Source organism: Poeciliopsis prolifica, unplaced genomic scaffold, assembly GCF_027474105.1.
Source record: "Poeciliopsis prolifica strain line A6 unplaced genomic scaffold, Auburn_PproV2 SCAFFOLD098, whole genome shotgun sequence".
Taxonomy (NCBI): Eukaryota; Metazoa; Chordata; class Actinopteri; order Cyprinodontiformes; family Poeciliidae; genus Poeciliopsis; species Poeciliopsis prolifica.
In genome coordinates this window covers 1,018,642-1,038,712 of record NW_026562473.1, presented here as the reverse complement: position 1 = coordinate 1,038,712, position 20,071 = coordinate 1,018,642, and the positions used below count along the sequence as shown (strand labels likewise).

General features: G+C 37.6%; 1 long non-coding RNA gene across 1 annotated transcript; it reads left to right on the top strand.

Annotated features, from left to right (window-relative positions):
• Positions 1 to 112: 112 nt before the first annotated feature.
• On the top strand, positions 113 to 18,878 carry LOC129353862 (uncharacterized). Its single transcript, XR_008605094.1, has 3 exons — positions 113 to 234; positions 5,808 to 5,922; positions 17,850 to 18,878. It is a non-coding gene; the product is annotated as an uncharacterized LOC129353862 (long non-coding RNA).
• Positions 18,879 to 20,071: the final 1,193 nt, after the last annotated feature.

The following is a 20,071-nucleotide window of genomic DNA, read 5'->3' as shown; positions in this document are numbered from 1 at the left end:
TGGTTTTATCACAGTTTTTTTTGTAAATAATGTGTATTGTTTTTGTAGTATAAATTAACCTTTGTTAAATTAAGGCTAGTAGCTAACAGTTAGCTAGCTGTTTTACATGAAACATTGCTAACAAATCGTATGTGCATGTGCTGAAGATAGTATTGTTCATGGTTGAACAGGCGCTGTGCGGGACTGAAAAGTACACTGTTCTGATTGATACTATTTTCTGCCATTTGAATGCAGGTATGTGATGTTTCATTACTATTTATGGTATTTTATTTGGTTTTCATTAATGTACTGTTTAAGGTTAATATGCCCATGTTTGGGCTCAGTTACTTATTAATGCAATTGTTTTTATTTCATAAAGTAAATGTGTTACTTTACTTAAGTCACACGCACTTGCGCTCTTTCTGTTCGGATTCCGTGGGAGAAGGCGCTGTGCGGGACTGAAAAGTACACTGTTCTGATTGTACTTTCTGCCATTTGAATGCAGGTGCATTAAAATCATCTGCACTTCAGCTGTTGTTTGGCTTTTCTTGCCTCAAAAAGACACAACGCAGGATTAACTACGCTACAGTAGCATATTTAATATACAAAACATTTTAAAGTGTTTTACATGACAAAGCAGACGCAATTATTATGATATTTAATCTACAATTAGTTAGCTGACATACTTACAAGCATGTTTTCTTCAAAATGAGTTAAAATGAACTGAGCAAACAAAGGGGATTGTTTATAGTGTTACTAGGTAACAGGACAACGTGTTGTAGCAATTAATATTCTATATCAATACTCGTCAGATAAGAAAAGCAGTATTTTGGATGATGTTATAATGACAATAAAATTATTGCTTCGTTCATAAGTGAATCCTTCCGTACTTTACAAAAAGGATGGCAATCTTACTGCGCTCTTCTCCCGTTAAAATTGTAGAAACTATATCAAACACAAGTAAATCTACAGTTTGGTAGGTAACTAGTATTTTTATAATGTCGTAATGACAATAAATTCATTAATTCATTCATAAATGAAGTCACATTAACAGTACAGTAGCTGAACAGAATGGGGTTGTGGGTATAGTTAATGTCGGAAGTGTTCACAGCCCTTCCTTGAAGCACACAAGACAGCCATATTAACTTATTGCATTAGTTAATATGTAATAACTAATGTTGCTTTCATTTATCCTCATTGACACTGTTCAGCCTGGGATGCGCGTCTTCTATCTGAAGCCTGTATGTATCTTTGCTAGGCCATGGTGGAGAGCGGTAGCATCTCCTGAAAAATTTGGACTTTACTAAGACCGCCTGTCTCAGTTTCATCCAAGACAAGATACAAACAACCACTCATCAGTTCTCTTTAAAGATCCAAGTTTCTTTCATTTTTAAATAAAACGGGGGAAGTTGGGTGAGGGACAGGGGGGAGGGGCTGGAGGCTAGGAGGCTAGGAGGGGCTGGATGCTAGGAGGTAGCGAGATGTTATATGCCTGCGCTACATGCTGTAAGATTAACAACGGACCAAACCAAACCCGTGTTTTAAATCGAGCTTTAAGATAATGTATCAAGCCTCAGGCGCAAAATGAAATGTACTACAGAATGAAATGTACTACAGAAATATGAAAGCATTAAACTCACCTTTGGGTTAGCGTTCGCCTCCATAGTCACCAGCCTCCGTGATGCTGGTATTTCTTCTATATGACGTGGCGTCTTGTGATTGGCTGGGTGTTGGAATCTGACGCCCATTGCGCATGTCTGTGACCTGAAGTAACCTTTCCATTTTTAACAGCGAATTTTTAGACGTTGAATTTGAGACAGCGAATTTTTAGACGCTGAATTTTTTACAGCGAATTTTTAGACGTTGAATTTTTTACAGCGAATTTTTAGACGTTGAATTTTTTACAGCGCATTTTTAGACGCTGAATTTTTTACAGCGAATTTGTAGACGTTGAATTTTTAACAGTGAATTTTTAGACGTTGAATTTTTTTTACAGCGAATTTTTAGACTGAATTTTTAACAGCGAATTTTTAGACGTTGAATTTTTAACAGCAAATTTTTTATCACTGAATTTTTTTACGTTGAAAATTCAGAGGCATTTTTTATTCAAATCCTGATGGCACATATTTACTTCCATATGGTTCCCAGTGGACTGTGGAGTCTAGCAGGACTGGCTCATGTTTGTGGTGTTCATCAACAGAATCTCAGAGATTAGTTGAGGTGAGAAAGCTCTAGTTTCATATATTTGATATCTGCAGAAAATGTGCTTCTCCCAGGTAATTTAAATAACTACCTTGGGTTTCCACCAGGAACCTCACTAACCCCAGTGGTAGGAGCACCAGGCAGTCATCCAGCAGCTTTCAGTTAAAAAAACATTAAAACACTCCCCGCACCCCCGAAAAAAAAAAAAAAAAACTGACATAAATAAAGAAACAATGATAAGCAAACAAATAAAGCCTGATGGCCCACCAGACTGATATACACTGGGAAACCTGGGTTACCTTCATGTAACCTGCACAAAATAATAAACCCGTATTTTATTTTGGCGGGTCAAACCGGACAGCACGCTTTAAATTCGGGGTCAGAACTGGACTCGGATCTGCTCAATTGCTTTTGCTGCTGTTGCTGTGGCTGGCTGCTGGTGTTGGCGTTTTCCTAAATCGCTGAAAAATATTGCAAAATCGAGCCCAATTAACACAGCTGAAGGATTATATTGGGTATAGTCTGACAACTGCTCGACGGTCAGGCTTTTTTTTCACCCCCGGTTTCAACCCAGGATGGTGAGCTACCAGATCACCGCAGCTTTGCGGTAGGACTAACTTGGACCAAATTGCTTTAGTTCTCTGGACCTATAGCTCTGGATTATGGACTAGGGAAAACAAAAGGACCTAGTCGGACTGTGATTGGTGGATCATTAATCACTCTGCATGTAAAGTACTGGACTTGAATGAGAAAAAGAACTCTTGGGTGTTATCAGGATTTATTTATTTATTTAATTATTGATTTATTTTTGTTGTTGTCTTCTTGTTGTAACTATTGTTTATACTCATAGGAAAATACAAATATATATTATTATTATTGAATACCTCTCTAAATATATGCAAGGATATGCTTTTGAATACAATGACTTAAACTTACAACCTGTCTGTTGTTGTTTTATTCACATTCACGGACTCCGCAGGCAAACCCTTCTGATTGCCTATTGCTATATTTGGCTGTAGTCAGGCGCCTAGCCTCAGTGAGCGTTACACTTGGTGAGCTAGCCAGGAGCCTGTGAGTGTGAATATTTTTTTGGGTTCCTTAGTTACATTTTGAATATTTATTTGAGTTTTGAGGAAGAAAAGCTTGAGTAAAATATACAATATAGAAGGAAAAGGAAAAATAAATAAACATGGATTTTGTTGCGCAATCTGGTATAAATGTATCACAGTCAGTGATGATTACTGGCGCTACTAATACCAAGGCCGATGAAGAAATACTTGATTGCTTGAGTAGCTATGGTAAGCTTAATCGCACTCTGTAGGTAACTGATTCCTCAAGCACTTTTTTAAAAAACCTGATCGTTGAATTTGCGGATTCCACTGCTTTTTCCGCGTTGCAACCGCTTTTGCCTTATACTTACTCCTCTCAAACGACCACTGATCTTGTGTTCCGTGTCACTGCTTTGGCGCTCGAGTACGCAGCCACAATCGATAGCAGCAGTAGCCATCAGCCCAACTATGTCGCTGAACTTAATAAAATCGCTGATCAGAGTGGCCATCGTTTTGAAGATGTATTAAAGATAGTAATGAGCCAGATCGGCCAACATTTGCATGCAGCAGGAGCCGATGACAATTTTGGAGGTGATGCTGGCATTAGAGATGATGATGATGATGATGATGATGATGATGATTATGACGACGACAATGATGACAATGAGGAGGGTGGAACAAAGGTAAAAGAGGAAGAGGATACATTCATTGCTCGACAGCCAGTGCAAACAGGGTTGAGATCAGGGTCATTATCCTCACTTCCTCCTGCTCAGTCCTCTGCGGAGCAGGGAGTACGACCCCGATGCAGGCAACCGGAACCAGCTTCAAGGGTGACACTGTCCACCAATGACCTCAACCCACCTCAAATACAACGAGTTGTTGTTGAACATGTGGTCAGAAATCCTGATTTGACTGGTTCAACCTCACTTCGTCTTCGAACTTTTTCTGGATGGCTTCCTAAGCCGAGTAATGAAGCGGATTTTGAGTCCTGGCGTTCCCAGATTGAGTCTCTGCTTGCTGACCCCAGCTTTCCTGCGCTGCATATCACCAGGAAAATTACAGAAAGCTTGTCATCACCTGCAGCTGACTTGGTCAAAGGCTTGAGCCCCAACACATTACCAGCAATTTTGCTAAATATACTGGATTCTGCCTTTGGGACAGTGCAGGACGGTGAAGAACTGTATGCCCAATATTTAAACATTGGGCTCTAAGGAAGGATTATATTGGGTATAGTCTGACAACTGCTCGACGGTCAGGTTTTTTTTCCACCCCCGGTTTCAACCCAGGATGGTGAGCTACCAGATCACCGCAGCTTTGCGGTAGGACTAACTTGGATCAAATTGCTTTAGTTCTCTGGACCTATAGCTCTGGATTATGGACTAGGGAAAACAAAAGGACCTAGTTGGACTGTGATTGGTGGATCATTAATCACTCTGCATGTAAAGTACTGGACTTGAATGAGAAAAAGAACTCTTGGGTGTTATCGGGATTTATTTATTTATTTAATTATTGATTTATTTTTGTTGTTGTCTTCTTGTTGTAACTATTGTTTATACTCATAGGAAAATACAAATATATATTATTATTATTGAATACCTCCCTAAATATATGCAAGGATATGCTTTTGAATACAATTACAACCTGTCCGTTGGTGTTTTGTTCACATGCACGGGCTCCGCAGGCGAACCCTTCTGATTGCCTATTGCTATATTTGGCTGTGTCAGGCGCCTAGCCTCAGTGAGCGTTACATTCAGTAGCCGTTCTCCCATCGAGATTTTTTATTTTATTTTATTTTTTTTGCATGCATGCATTTTGAAGCATCACATTAGTAAATGTTGATGGAAACAGTAAAATTCAAAATAACTTTCTTGTTTTCACAAAGAAGTTTTAACCCTCGCTTGCCTGAAGTGGTTTTAGCTTTTCTGAAAAAGAGTCAGTGCGTGAAAGGAGAGATGTAAACACATTTGTTCTGACCTAGTGAATTTTCCCATCCACTGATGGGTCTGGGCCTTACCAAAGTCGCAAAGCCAAATTTAACATCAGCATCCAATGATATTACACTTTGTAAAATTGGCTCCTCATAGAAAAAATAGGTTGTTTTTACTTAAATCTATGTAAATAAATTGCTTCAAAAGAATCATTTATTTAAATGATTATTTAAATGATTATTTAATCATTTAGAAAAACAAGTGAAGTCACATTCTGCAATTCAAGTACTAAAAACCTACAATAATTTGATCAATTTTGCTTCTTGCCCTTGATGTCCCATAATTACATTTTCCAATACTTAAAATCAAAGCTTGAGCCACGGTTTACAGCAGAACATCCCTCCAGACTGCACTGTTATATTGACAACATGACTAATCAGTTTGACTGTCTTATCCAAACACAATGAAACAAGGAATGACAAGTTCATTGACTCACATATTTCATTTTGAGAGATGAACTAAGAATTCTGACAAAAGAACTGACTTTTGTGGGTAATCCAGGCCTAATTGCTGTTCGTATGAATTGTTTTGAGAAATGCACCTACCGTTTGTTGCACTCTCTATCTGAAACCCTTTTTTATATTTGCAGTGTGACCTATTCCTCTGGATGTGCTCATTCTCCTGGTTTCAATGTTTCCAACGAGACAAAAGTCATCTCTCTCTCTCACAGGATGAGCAGGATCAAGCTCCTGCCACATCACCAGGTAATGCTTTAAAACATGGGATTGGCTTCTCTTCTTTTAATATAACCTATTTTCATATTTTAGCATGAACATGTTCTAATTTCCTGTCTTCTCCACACTGAATATTTAGACTCTGTTAACGGATTACTGTGTTCCCTTCTGGCAGGCCCCTTAAGCGTCGTTTCTTTTTACATCATTACTCTTCTTGATCTTTTCTGCTCTCTTAAAGTGTCTGAATTTTGTGTTGCATGTTTATTTCTGCAAAATTAGCATCATAGATGCTCTTCCTGAGCTCTTTGTTATGCTTCGGGGGGAGGGGAGAGAGAAAAAGTAGATTACGCTGTGCATTTCTCCAAGACACACTCAGAGCAGGCTTTCTAGGCTTTCTAAAGCGTTTGAGAAGTTCTTGAAGATTATGAAGATAAATTCCATATACTTTAGAAAGAAAACAACTTAGACTTAATATATTGTTCTTTCTTCCACATTACTGCTAAACGTCTCTTTTCTGCTAATTTATTTATTTTTTATTTGTTTGCCCAATTTTTTTGATCTAGCTTTCCTACTTTCTAAAAACAGAAAAAATCAGTTTAGACTTAATTTTACCAAAACTGTTTATAACCCCTTGCTGTCTTAGGACATGGTGTCAATTGCAAAGCTTTCTACCCTTTCACCAATATGTCACCAGTCAGACAAAGTCACTAACACTGGTCAACAGACAAAAGTTGTCTTGGGTTGTTTGACTATTTTAGGGTAATTTTGATGAGCTAAATCCAAATATGACATTGGTTTTGCTCAAGAAAGTCAACTCTCTGAACTATGGATGCAACATGAGCATCAAAATGCAGGACTTATTCTCACATCTGTATCGGTTTCCTGAGAATCTGGATCAGCTAGTGATGGAGAGGTAATGTTCAAATCACATGTACTTACCCTTAGTTTGTTATTCAACTTACAGAAATCTTATATTAAGTATATATTAAGTAAGATTTTTTTCCTAAAACCCCTTTTTGGTGAGAAATATTAACAGAAATAAACTGATAATGTCACAAAAATGTCAATTTAGTAAGATCAGATTTCTCTATATTAAATTAGAATAAAAATCTGACTTGATCTATCTATTACATCACATTCCAGTCCCACCACCATCTATTTCTGATGATTTTTAAAAAAATGTATTATTATTATTATTATTATTATTATTATTATTATTATTATTATTACTGTAGTTTTGAACATAAAAAACACACACAAAAAAAACAATTGATTCAGGAAAAATCAACTTCCATTCATAACTTTGACATGACTGAAACAGGAGAGAGCAAAAACAAAAATGAAAGTGTGACAGAACTGTTTTAGAAGCGCACAGTGAACATGACTTTAGGGTCGATGTGCAGATTGGGGCCAAGTGAGGATACGGAGACGAGGAAGAATGGATGTATAGTCAGGGCCAGAGATGAGCGCTTGCCAAAGGCACATTGATTAAACACAGGAGGAATGGCGGGAGGTGAATCCCAGGTCTGACACAGCAGGGACAGGCCTGAGGCAATACGCCTCCATATATGTGTGTGGGGGAGTAAATATATATGTGAACCTTTACATGTGTGTCTATGTGTTTCTTGGAAGAGACTTGGTTGACCTGGAGCCGCTGAGCTGTCAGGAGCATTTAGCCTGGATTGGCTGCAAGCTCTGCCCTGTGGTTTTCATTAGACCCATGGGGACAGGCTTCTGTCGGACAGACACGGCAGACACCAGCAGAATGCCTTCCAATGCTGACAAACGGCAAAGAAAACAGTCAGGTCCAATACATACTTCTCTCATTTAGATGCTGCTCCACTTTGATAGAAGGACTTTAAAAGAATTGATGAGACCTGAATCCCTGTTGAAACACCGAGGTCCTTACTCTATTATCATGAGAAGTTTTACATCACATATTGACAGAAATTCAGCCGTGATATTGTTGATGCAAAGCTCAAATATTCTAATTCGCTGCACTGCTCAGTTTTTTGAGGTTCATTAAATCTTCGGTGTACTTTCAACTGGATAAATCCTGATTGGACCGAGTCAAGATATTCAATCACAATTGCTCAAAATTAAACCAAACAGGAAAGAATAGAAAATAATACAAAGTATCAGATAGATAGATAGATAGATAGATAGATAGATAGATAGATAGATAGATAGATAGATAGATAGATAGATAGATAGATAGATAGATAGATAGATAGATAGATAGATAGATAGATAGATAGATAGATAGATAGATAGATAGATAGATAGATAGATAGATAGATAGATAGATAGATAGATAGATAGATAGATAGATAGATAGATAGATAGATAGATAGATAGATAGATAGATAGATAGATAGATAGATAGATAGATAGATAGATAGATAGATAGATAGATAGATAGATAGATAGATAGATAGATAGATATAGATAGATAGATAGATAGATAGATAGATAGATAGATAGATAGATAGATAGATAGATAGATAGATAGATAGATAGATAGATAGATAGATAGATAGATAGATAGATAGATAGATAGATAGATAGATAGATAGATAGATAGATAGATAGATAGATAGATAGATAGATAGATAGATAGATAGATAGATAGATAGATAGATAGATAGATAGATAGATAGATAGATAGATAGATAGATAGATAGATAGATAGAGATAGATAGATAGATAGATAGATAGATAGATAGATAGATAGATAGATAGATAGATAGATAGATAGATAGATAGATAGATAGATAGATAGATAGATAGATAGATAGATAGATAGATAGATAGATAGATAGATAGATAGATAGATAGATAGATAGATAGATAGATAGATAGATAGATAGATAGATAGATAGATAGATAGATAGATAGATAGATAGATAGATAGATAGATAGATAGATAGATAGATAGATAGATAGATAGATAGATAGATAGATAGATAGATAGATAGATAGATAGATAGATAGATAGATAGATAGATAGATAGATAGATAGATAGATAGATAGATAGATAGATAGATAGATAGATAGATAGATAGATAGATAGATAGATAGATAGATAGATAGATAGATAGATAGATAGATAGATAGATAGATAGATAGATAGATAGATAGATAGATAGATAGATAGATAGATAGATAGATAGATAGATAGATAGATAGATAGATAGATAGATAGATAGATAGATAGATAGATAGATAGATAGATAGATAGATAGATAGATAGATATCCAACAATCTGATTGGACCCTCTGTACAAGACTAAAATATTTTTCACAATTGAAAACAGTTGTTTAGTATAGAAATACTGAATGATTTAAAGTTTGAAATAAATAACTTTTTCATTTCATTTTTGATTGGGAAGATGATAAATAACTCGTAAATAGTCTGTGTCTTAGCAGAAAACATGCAGTTCACAAGGCGTCTCCTCTGTTGGCATTTGCCTGCATTTTGTTTGGAAAACAAATATGTGTTATCATTAGGAGCACATGCAAAAACTATGGAAAGCAGCTGTCTGTAAACAGGAATGAGACAGCAGAAGAACTGAAAATCAGATCTGACACGCAAAAAGGCAAGTTTTCTTTCTTTAATGTGGAGCTACATAAAATTACACCAGTTACAGTTTTCAATTTGTTTTTGTTGTCTTCTTATCAGATTAATGTCTTTGCACAATCATCAGATTTTCAGTTTAAAATGTCATTAAAAATGTCTGGTAGGTTTTCATCCAATAGAATGCCTCTACAGGGTTCTTTTTTCATAAAATGACAGAAAACATTCATTAAGTGAACAGTCAGCAGTCTGTTTCTGAACAGGGAAATTGTGCTTCCATACAATTTGACTGTGTGGTTGCTTTGAGAGTGAGAGCTCTGTAAACAAAGTCAAATTGAAGCAGGGCCTATGTCTTTATGTGTATGCAAACACAGAGACGAGAGTCTTAATGTAGCATGAAGCCTCTTGGCTTTCCTTCACTAAGGTCACCAAACATAAGTTAAAGCTGTTTCCTTCTCCCAATAAGCGTCTTCTCTCAAAATCAGACATTTCAGGATGTAAATGAACACTACAAACAACTCGACACCCCAAACCCTCTGGGTCCTCAAATATACTGAACCTGTTTACTAGCAGCTGCTAGATTCTTCTCAAATCTTTGACAGTTCATTTCCGTCTTTTTTTCCTCAACACATTTTTTGAGACCCTGTTGACTATTTGCTGCAAAACATTTGATGGTTCGGTGATCATAACCCAATATGTTAGCAATTACAACAGTGGTGCATCAGACTTTTTACAATTTTGGATTTTTCAGAGTCACTTGGATTTATTTTTTTGGCCCATTTTGCCTGAGGAAAAGAAGTTGCTTAATAATTATGCACATCTCCATATAGGATGTTGATTTCCTTGGCCCTGCCCTCCCTCATTAAATAAATACACATCAGCTGATATATTTAATTAGCATTCAAGTTTATGCAGCTTTATCATAAAAAATTATGATATGGTCAAACTGAAATTCAGTCTTTTTGAAGAAATACAACAACAAAAAAACAAGTTTATTGAAATGTTGTTTTCAATGAAAGGCTTAGTACATTGTGTTTGTGTTTGCATGTGTAAACTGTTGACATTCATGGCATTCAGGAGGAATAGAGAAAATAAGTTTATCTTCATAACTAGAGCACACTTAGCGTGATGGGAATCCCAGCTCTCTCTCTCTCTTCTCATCTCCTGCTGTCAGTTATTTTCTCTTCATTTTTCTCCAACTTTCAATCACTTCCCCTTCTCCCTCCTTCTGTGTTTGCTGCATCTCTGTCCACCTTCCTTCCCTCTCTCTACCTCTAATGAGGTACAGTGGGGGGAAAGCATATGCTCAATTAGCAGTGGAAGCTTAACAGAAGGGAAGGTGTTAGCAGCTTCTTGTTTTCTTGGTTTAGAATGACATCAGTACCGGAAATAAACCCCAGAACCCAGGAGTGATATTTTAAGTCTAGAAAAACTGTTGAAATGCACTTGTGCAGGTGTGTATTCAAGCATGTTTTGGCACCACAGCACTGAAGGAAAGCTTAGTTTGTAGAGACGTTGGTGCTATCCTGACTATTGGTTTTAGCGACTCAGCAGAAAGTGATTTCTGCTGCCTTCAAGCAGAGCAGTAGGAGGGAAAAACCTCATGAGATGAGGTGACAGGCCACAGAGAGGAGAGGCAGTGATGTAACAGAGCCTGGTTACCTTACTGTCAACTGAGTGACTCTACAGTTCTATAGCTAGTGTGGAGGAAAAGAAACTGAGTAGTGTGTATGATCCCCACAGCACAGACCCAAATAAAGGAAAAAAAAAAACAAATATAAAGGGGAAGGCTGACACCATCCTGTGCATCAAAACTATCTGAACAGTACTGAAACTGGAGTGTATAATTCTTATTTTCAAAATGTGTTTAAAATGTGTTCAGCAGTAAAAAAAGTGAAGGTCCACCAGGCTGGATGGTACAACCATCACTGTGATGGCCCTGACTCAGCAGTTTAACTTAGACAAAGTTAAACTGTTGGTATGTCTCCAGTGTCTGATGAATGTTTACATACGGACATATTGCTATGGTATCAATCTGTCTGTCTGTCTACCAAATAAGACTTTGTAACTTAACACCTTGAAATTGGACCTGTCTGTTTAAAAACGCCTTCAGGAAGTCATCACAACATGGCTCCTTTATTGACCCTTTAACAATGTTCTCATGTCACTGTGAGCTCAGTAGATGTCCAGCTCCACCAGATGTTTGCTGATTGTTGTTGGTTAATTTGAAGGAGCTAACCAGTGTAATCATGGGGAGGGATGATCTTAGGATATTACTAAGATTTTATAGAAGAGGTCACTTATAGAACAGGTCATGAGGAAAACTAATGCCATTCCTGCTGACAGCTCTCACTCTTTACATTCTGAGTTCCAGTTTCTGGCTTCTGGTCTCTGGCTCAGACAAGCTCTTTTTTGTTCCTACATCAATTTCTCTTTTTAATGCAGGATGAGGGAGGGGGGACTCACATTTGATTGTTGATGTATTTCTGTTATATACATCACTTTTGTAGCAACTGTCATTTGATGATGATATACATTTTCATTATTTATATGATTTATATGGGATGTCTAGTTTGATATGTTTTATTGTTTTTTATTTTTTAATTTTGATACCTTGTCTTTTAGTTTTTATACTTGCTGTAACATTAATTGCCCATAGGGACACAGATAAATAAATCTGGATTTGAATTTTAAGCTCCTCTTTCTCCTTGTCCTCCAATCCCCTGGCGCCTCTTGAGGCCATATAAATGTTGTGGATTTTGTCCAATTCTAACTTGTGTGCAAACCAATGCAGTACAATACATCCTTAAAGTTAATTTGCATGTGATATGTAAACCAGAGGATTTAGTACTTTGGCATTTTTGCCATATCAGGAGACAGCAGGGAATGGGGACAAGAGGAACAAATAAAGTTCATTTTGCAAATAATTCTCACATACCTCCACTTTTTATCTATCTATCTTTTTTAAGGAAACTATCCTCAGCTTGCTGCAGGGATATGATAACTCTTTTGACCTTTTCTACCTGAGACGTTTTAGGATCAGCCTTGCTCCTTGGAACGTTTCCCAGAGCCAAGATGAAACTTGGCAAAGATCCTCAAAAATATCTTCATTTTTTTAACAATTTTTTTTTGGTTTGAGTATGGTAAAGTGGATTTATGTATTTTTTTCCCACAAGTTTTAAATGTTCATTTTACAGCACAAAAAGTTTTTTGTGTATTTTTCTAAAGCTGGTCAGTATTTTATTGCAGCTCTGAAAGCTTCAGATTTGCTCTTGACTCTGAAGGAGTCCAGCTGAAATCACTTTATCAATCTAATCAGCAAACTGACTGCTGTAACAGAAAGACAGGTGTGATAGAAATAATTGTCTTCTTATGTAAGAGATGTTGACAAGTGTGTCAAAGTCATGTACAATACAAATGCGATGTAAGATGAAATCATTCTTTTTAGATTTATGACTGTCTGGACCTGGTCCCTGTTTCAGAAATCAGGGTTAACAAACTCTGAGTCGAAGGCAAATACTCTGAATGAACTTACCTTGTTCTGCGACACTCAGGGTTTTCAGTTACAGAAAGTGTTATGACTCAATTCTAAGTCAAATTACCCAAGAGTAAGCGTGAAGAAGCCCTTGTTGATGGAACCTAGATAATGTAATTCACCATGGCAACAGAAAAAAAAAAGAAATCTGAAAGTCTGCTTTTTACATGGATTGAATTGGACATTTAGTGACAGCATAAGAAAAATTTCAAAACATATTGAACAAAAACTACAAAAAAATAGAACCCTCTGTAAAAATAGCCTTATTGTTGCTGCTACTAGATACTAAGTCAATGTGTGAGTGTGAGTTAGCAGAGAATTAGTAATGTTCTTGAAACTACACTTATTTACTGAAGAAGTTTAGTTTATTTGTCTGAAGAAAATATCCATATTTACTGCACTTTGGATACCCAAAAATATATGGATGGGTTATGATTGAAGTGTCAAAATGAGATACTGAATACATTTTGGCTTTCACTGATACCTGCAGTTCTGTGCAGTTTTATTAGTCCTGTGGGTCAGTGACTATAGAGGACTTCAGTAAACTGTTCAGGCTGCATGCGGTTTTCAGACAGTGTGAGCTACAGTTCAACAGTCTTGTCTAAAACTTTCCATTATATCAAATAAAACTTGTCCATTAGCATAAAAGAGAGAAAGAATTTCTATGAGTGAGGTTTTTTTTCTCGTTACCTGACTAACTTTTACATGAACTCAGCAAAAGCAAAAGCAAATTGAAAGCCTTCCCAGCACTGCAGACATGACTGAACTGATAAAAATCTAATGATTTCTTCCTGCCTCCTGCTTCTCTTCCATCTTTTTTCTTCCTGACCACCAGATCATGTTTCCTCTGGAATGTATTTTTTTCTCCTCTTTCTTTTCCCTGCACATTTAAAATAAACATGAAACGGGAGGTCTGCTCCAAGCATGTACATGCGATTTGGATTGCTGAGGAGGTGGAATGGGGTTCGTTTGGCTGCGGGTTTGGAGTGGAGGGGGAAGATAGAGAACAGCTGTGACCTATTTTTTTCCCTCTCTCCCCTCTTTCAATGAGCTTCCCCCCTTTTCCGCGCCTCCTGTAGTTCTTGATGAGCACAAAACTTAGTGAAGGGCTGACCACCTCTTGGCTTTGCTGAGTCGTTACAACCTTCCACGAAGACATGAAAAGTCCTGCTGAAGTCCTGCAGCCCTAAGCAGAATCCAAATCCACTTTGGCAAACTGATTGTGCGTGCTGCTTTTTGTTCACGAAGCTGCTGCAGGCCTGTTGGAAATAAGTTTTCTTCATTTTTCTGATTTTGCATCACTTCAAAGGTCATTAGATTGGTTGTCTGCCTGACGCTGCACCTTAAACAGATATGGATATTTTCATCATCTACATCTGGACTTATGGTCACTATAGAAAATTGCATAAAATAGTGCTGATCATATTCCTCACAACAGGAGTCATAACTCAACCAATTCGAACACTGAAGAAATGCTTTTAAAGCCTGTCTTTGTCTTCAGCCCACAAACACATCTGGATTTGCTAAAGCCTCACAGTGGAAGGAATTTGCAATGAGGGTGTGTGTGTGTGTGTGGGCTCTGGAGGTAATTTTCTCAGAATGGTCAATCCACAAGCAGCCTGTTCATTCCTGGGTTTAGCATGTCTTAGAGCTGCTCCAACCTTTTCCTAAAGCACTTTTCTTCTGTTTCAAACACAATAAAAGGACAGCAGTCATTTATCACTCATTTTCAGTGGAGTCTGAATCCTTATGAAACCTGTACTATCAGAGGACATATTTTGTCTTTAAAACCTGAACCTGTGTGTGTCTTCCATTCCAGACAGGTGCTAAAGCATTACATTCACAACAGGTTTAGAAAATGAGGTACTGATTGGGATCATAGCTATGCAAGCTTTTTTTCTCTTTGGAAGTAGTTATTTATGGGTGTTATGATGTATTCATACCAAACAAATCAAGAATAGTCCCGTTGGTTTGGTATGCATGCAACAACACATTAATATTGTCCTGCTGTGTCCCTCCTGACCAGAGGGGATTTCCCGGCTGTTATGATGCATCCAAGTGCTCAGATGCTGGATTGACTAATTATCAATACAAATTCAAAGTTTAATTTTCTTTTTCTCAGATCTGTGAACCGATATATTTAAAAAAATGCTAAACAACCAAATGCTTTACCGTCTAGGATTTTTTGGTGTGCAGTCTTGTGTAGAACAGTTTACAACCCCACAGCGACCCACAGGCACAGAAGGAAAACATAGATTACACAGCAGTGCTGTTTACTGATGTGAAAATGGATGCCCGCATCAATAGATGAATATGACCCAAAATGGGCGGGGAGAAAGATGGAGGTGGAAAACTGGAACACACTTGGCACTCAAACCCTTCAGCATGAACGCACAGTTGAAGGACACAAGGCTGGAAGTACAAGTATTGAGACCAGGACTCTAGTATAATGCTTTCATTCTATGGCTGGTCCCAATACTCACACGTCCACCTTTGTTCTGCCCTTGTGTCCTTCAACTGAAAAGTCTGAGTGCCTAGATTGTCCCAGTGCTCCGTCACCCCCGCCCCTGGATCCACACTGTGGATGAGCTTGCATCCATGTGGAATTAAGCTAAGTACATTACCCACAATTCATTGCTGCTTGTAATGTTTTAATTGACAAAAATATATCTATTTTTTTTGTCATCATTGAAAATTCAAAGAAAAAATTTGACAAGGCATACATGAATAACAATAAAAAAAGTTTTATATGATGACCAAAACAAAAAAAGATTAAAAAAAACAACCAATAAATAAAAGAATAGTCACACAAACCAACAGTGTGAGGAAAGCAAAACAGAAAATGTAATACAAATATAAAGACATTTCAAAACTTAAATTAAGGAAGTAATTAATTACTTATATTTGTATAAAGTGGAACCGGCGAGGAGTGAGGACAGGAGAAGTGTTTACATACAGTGAGGGTGAATGCTGGAACCAAAGACCATGTGAAAAGCTGGTAGGTTGCAGGTGTGAGGGAGGCAGACTGAGGAGAGAGAGTGGCAGTAGCGGGCAAGATAGAGTTAAAAAATAAACTAAGAAATGAATCTAAGCAATAACCAGGAACTTTCAGAAGAAATTTAAAAGATGCCTGCCAAAGAGTGCATGTCAGTTGGAGTCCAGCATTCTCATCTGACCCAAAACATTATTGTCTCAAGTCTTGAATTACTCCATTCAGTATGCTAACATTAGCCAAAATGAACCCAATATTAGCGAAATGTCATCAGTAGCACATGTGATATCATCAGCATGTCAGTTTAAATTAACTTAATCCATCCAGTATGATGAATATACAATCTAAAATTTGCTAAATGCTTATCTTAGGCACAAGGCTAATGTCATGTTAATGTTTCACAAGCCAATACACTTTTTTCCTATGCATTAGTATGGCATAACTAGACACAAGAATGAAATAAACATATTCCTTAAGATGAAGTGAATAAGGGTAAAACACAAACAAAGCTGATCTAATCAAGAAAGAGACTAAATAAAACTGAATTACAATGAAACTGGAATCAATTAATTAAATCCAAAACAACCCAGCACCTGACATCACCCTTCACCCCCTCTACCCACCCTTACCCATCGAGGTGGCTACAGACATGCTTCAACTCCAAACCCAAACAGTAACCCAGACTGTCTGTGCAGGATACAAGCATTAGAAATCTGAACACAAAGATTTGAGAGAGCACAGAAAATATTTGAAAGAGAGCCAAACTCTTGAATGTAAGCATTACAAGTTTTAAGAATAAAGAAATGAATCCTTCTTTCAAATTGAAAATGTGTGCTCTTGACTTTGTGAATGAAATTCACCCATAGGAAGCAAGAAAAGTGTCTGAGCGCTGAGTGGCTTAACAACTGCACTCAAACTAAAGTCTTCAGTTAAACTTGGCCATATCCACAACAAAGACGGAAAGAAAAATTAGTACCAAACAACAGAACTGAACCATTATAACTACAATAAAAAAAGATGGATTTTTATCCATCTTTTTTTATTGTCCTAAGTCCTAAACTTCTTTTTCTAAAGAAGTTTAGGAGATACAAATGAATCACTTTTGTCTGTTGTGTGAACGTAGCCTAAGATTTAAGACCTGCCAATATTTTTATTGAAAAATGCCAGAACTAATGGCCACTAAATGGTGGACTTGCTCTGCTAGACCATGCTAACCTCACATCCATACTCACTCATTGGGTTGAAAAAATGAAAGTGGGGCAGCATTCTTTGCTCCCTTTCACTGTGGAGGCAGAAAAACACCAACTTAACTTGGGGAATTTTGGTGAAAGAGAAAATCCAACCACACTCATCTGATCCCTGGGGGGACAGGACACCAACACACACTCACTCATAGTGACACCAGCCAGCCGAGGTGTTTCAGAGCTTGCTCAGTGTTTTTGGTGTCATTTGTGTCCCGGTGGGCAGGGGGCTGATGGAGGGTGAGCAGAAGGTGTTAAACACAACCAGAAATAAACACAGGAGCTGTTAGAGCTTTATTAGATAAAAATGCCGCTAGCTCACACTTCTCACTCCCCAGGGCCAGGACTGATCCATCTGTAGACCTGTGTGTGTACACAATGTACTTATGCGTTGATGTGTGTGTGGTTGAACCACTCATACTGGCTGTGAAGTGTGAGAACAGGGTCCAAGGACAGAGCAGAAAGTCTGCCTCTGGGATAGACAAACAGAAAAAAACCCAGGCCAACCAAGCTCTACTAAATGGAGCCAATAGAATTAAAGCAGTTATGTGACCTTCACCCATGACTGTTGCCACTGAAGGGGTTTTGTGTTTGTTGTGTGTTTTTATCCAGAGTCAACATAAGGGTCAGATAGATGGAGGCTCCGACACCATCGGGAACTTGCTTTTCCTCCAGGTTTCTGCACTGAGACTGGAGAGACGAGGCTCCCGTTAAACCGGTTTTAGTCTGACATACCTGGGCTGCCTGAATCCTGCTGACCAAGTCATGCAATATGCCTGTGAAGTTGCCTTCCATACATGGGTAGTAGTTACCCATTCAGTTACATTTATCTGAGTAATATTTTGAATAGAAAACACACCTGGCTTTGAATCCAGAGTAAGAGTCAGGCTTTCATTGCACAGTCTCATGAAGAGGATGTTCAGGATTATCAATAATTTTCTTGATTTTATGAAGAATCCTTCTTTGTATTGTCATTTCCAGAGGTTCCACAGTCAACCACAGAGCTGTACAGAGCAGAACCAGAACAGAACCAGCCTTCTTTAGGCTGTTGAGTCTTTAGGTCCCTGCATGGCTCAGATGTTGTATCAAGTTGCTTCCTCTGTGACCACAAGTAGGATAAAAGGCAACTTTTATAAGCCCATTTAAAATATTCTGTAAATATATAAAGATTAGTTTTGTAGTCTATTGTATAACTTTAATGTGTAATTTTCACAGTTTTTTTATTCGCGTTGATCTGTCAGCATATGGCTCACAGATCAACAGATTCCATGGCTACTGTGTTTTTGTTGTTGAAGCCTTGGGATTTTGAATTTGTTTAAATTGCTTGATTAGTCAATGTTGTGTTTGTATTTTGGTAGCGTTGTAGTATTTTTATTTCTCATGAAAGTGCATTTATGTGTTGTAGGCTTGACCTCCTTTGTAATCACCGTAACGGTTATAACTGACAAAGATCAATGAGTAAAGTTTAATAGTGTTGCGTGAACTGGGCTTTTTCAACAAGAAAACAGTTGTAACTGACAAACAGCGTTTACTGTGTGTTGTAGATTGAATGTTTTGTTCAGTTTGGTTTTGTTAATTTAGGATTAGATTTTCTTCATTTATGTGCATTTTGTTTTATTTTATGTGTGGAAACTATGCATGTTGTTGACTGAGTTTGAATTGCATTGTGATTGTATTTTTATTTATTTATTTATTTGGTTGTTTTTCTTTAATTGAAAATGTGTGTCAGAATAAATGAGCTCTTGCCAGAGTAACATTGTATCAAAGTGTTTCCTCTGTGATCTACAGATCTTGGTTGCACAGGATTCATTTGCCTGTGCATCACTTGATACTGGCTCAGATTCCCCTAGATCAGGTGCCGGTAACATTTAAAGGTATACATTGTGTTGACTGGTGTCAGAAATTTGACCAATCAGACAGATAATAAGGCCTGTATGTTCTGAATTTTACCATTAAACACTGACTGTGAAAATGGGTGGGTGGTGAAAGGCTCGAGGACCTCTGATCTAGACATTCTACAAACTGAACACCCAAACTTGGAAGCCAGTAGGTTGTCATATCCCCTGTGAGTTTTGGTCATGCTGTAGTTTGCTTTTGATCCTGTATGTAAACAAACTCAAATATTCTTATCAGAGTGATGGTGTTTACACCATTAGAGCAGAGGAGTGGTGAGGATGTGCCTGTGCTGTCTGCCTGTACAGCTGCCTGTGTGACATACAGACCTCTCCAGCAGCGCTGGGAACCTCAAAGCCCAATTCAAGCCTCCACTGTAATTAAACAGATGCTACGATTCCTCTGACACTTAATGAAACGGTTGGAAGTTTTTCAGTGGATCTGGAGATACTTGGCCCTGTAACAACACACCTGCCGTGAACAGTGTGGTAGGCTCAGAGAAGTTCAAACATTCATTGCACAGTGCATTATGCTGTAGAACAATCCTCTTTGAAGAGTATAAGCAGCTGGACAGCAAAGACGTGGATTTCTGAGAAACATGCAATGAGTGATGGAAGGAAGAAATTGTACAACTTTCTGATACAATTTTAACTTTATATTATCTGTTAGCAAATCAGCAAGTAGTCCATGCAGTCCACCAGAAGTCATTATCACACTGTTTGGATGAAAACATACACAACATCCCCCTGTTCTAAGCAACAAGTCCTAAAGCATGTGTATATCCTTCACCAGGATGCTTTGAACCCTGATGAACCCTTCAAGATCATTCAAGATCAAGATCATTTCCACTTCTTGACCGCAATGTCACAAAGAGTCAAGCTGCATAAAAATATACTCATTAGCAAATTTATAGCTTGTTCAATTGCTTCTTAAATCCATCC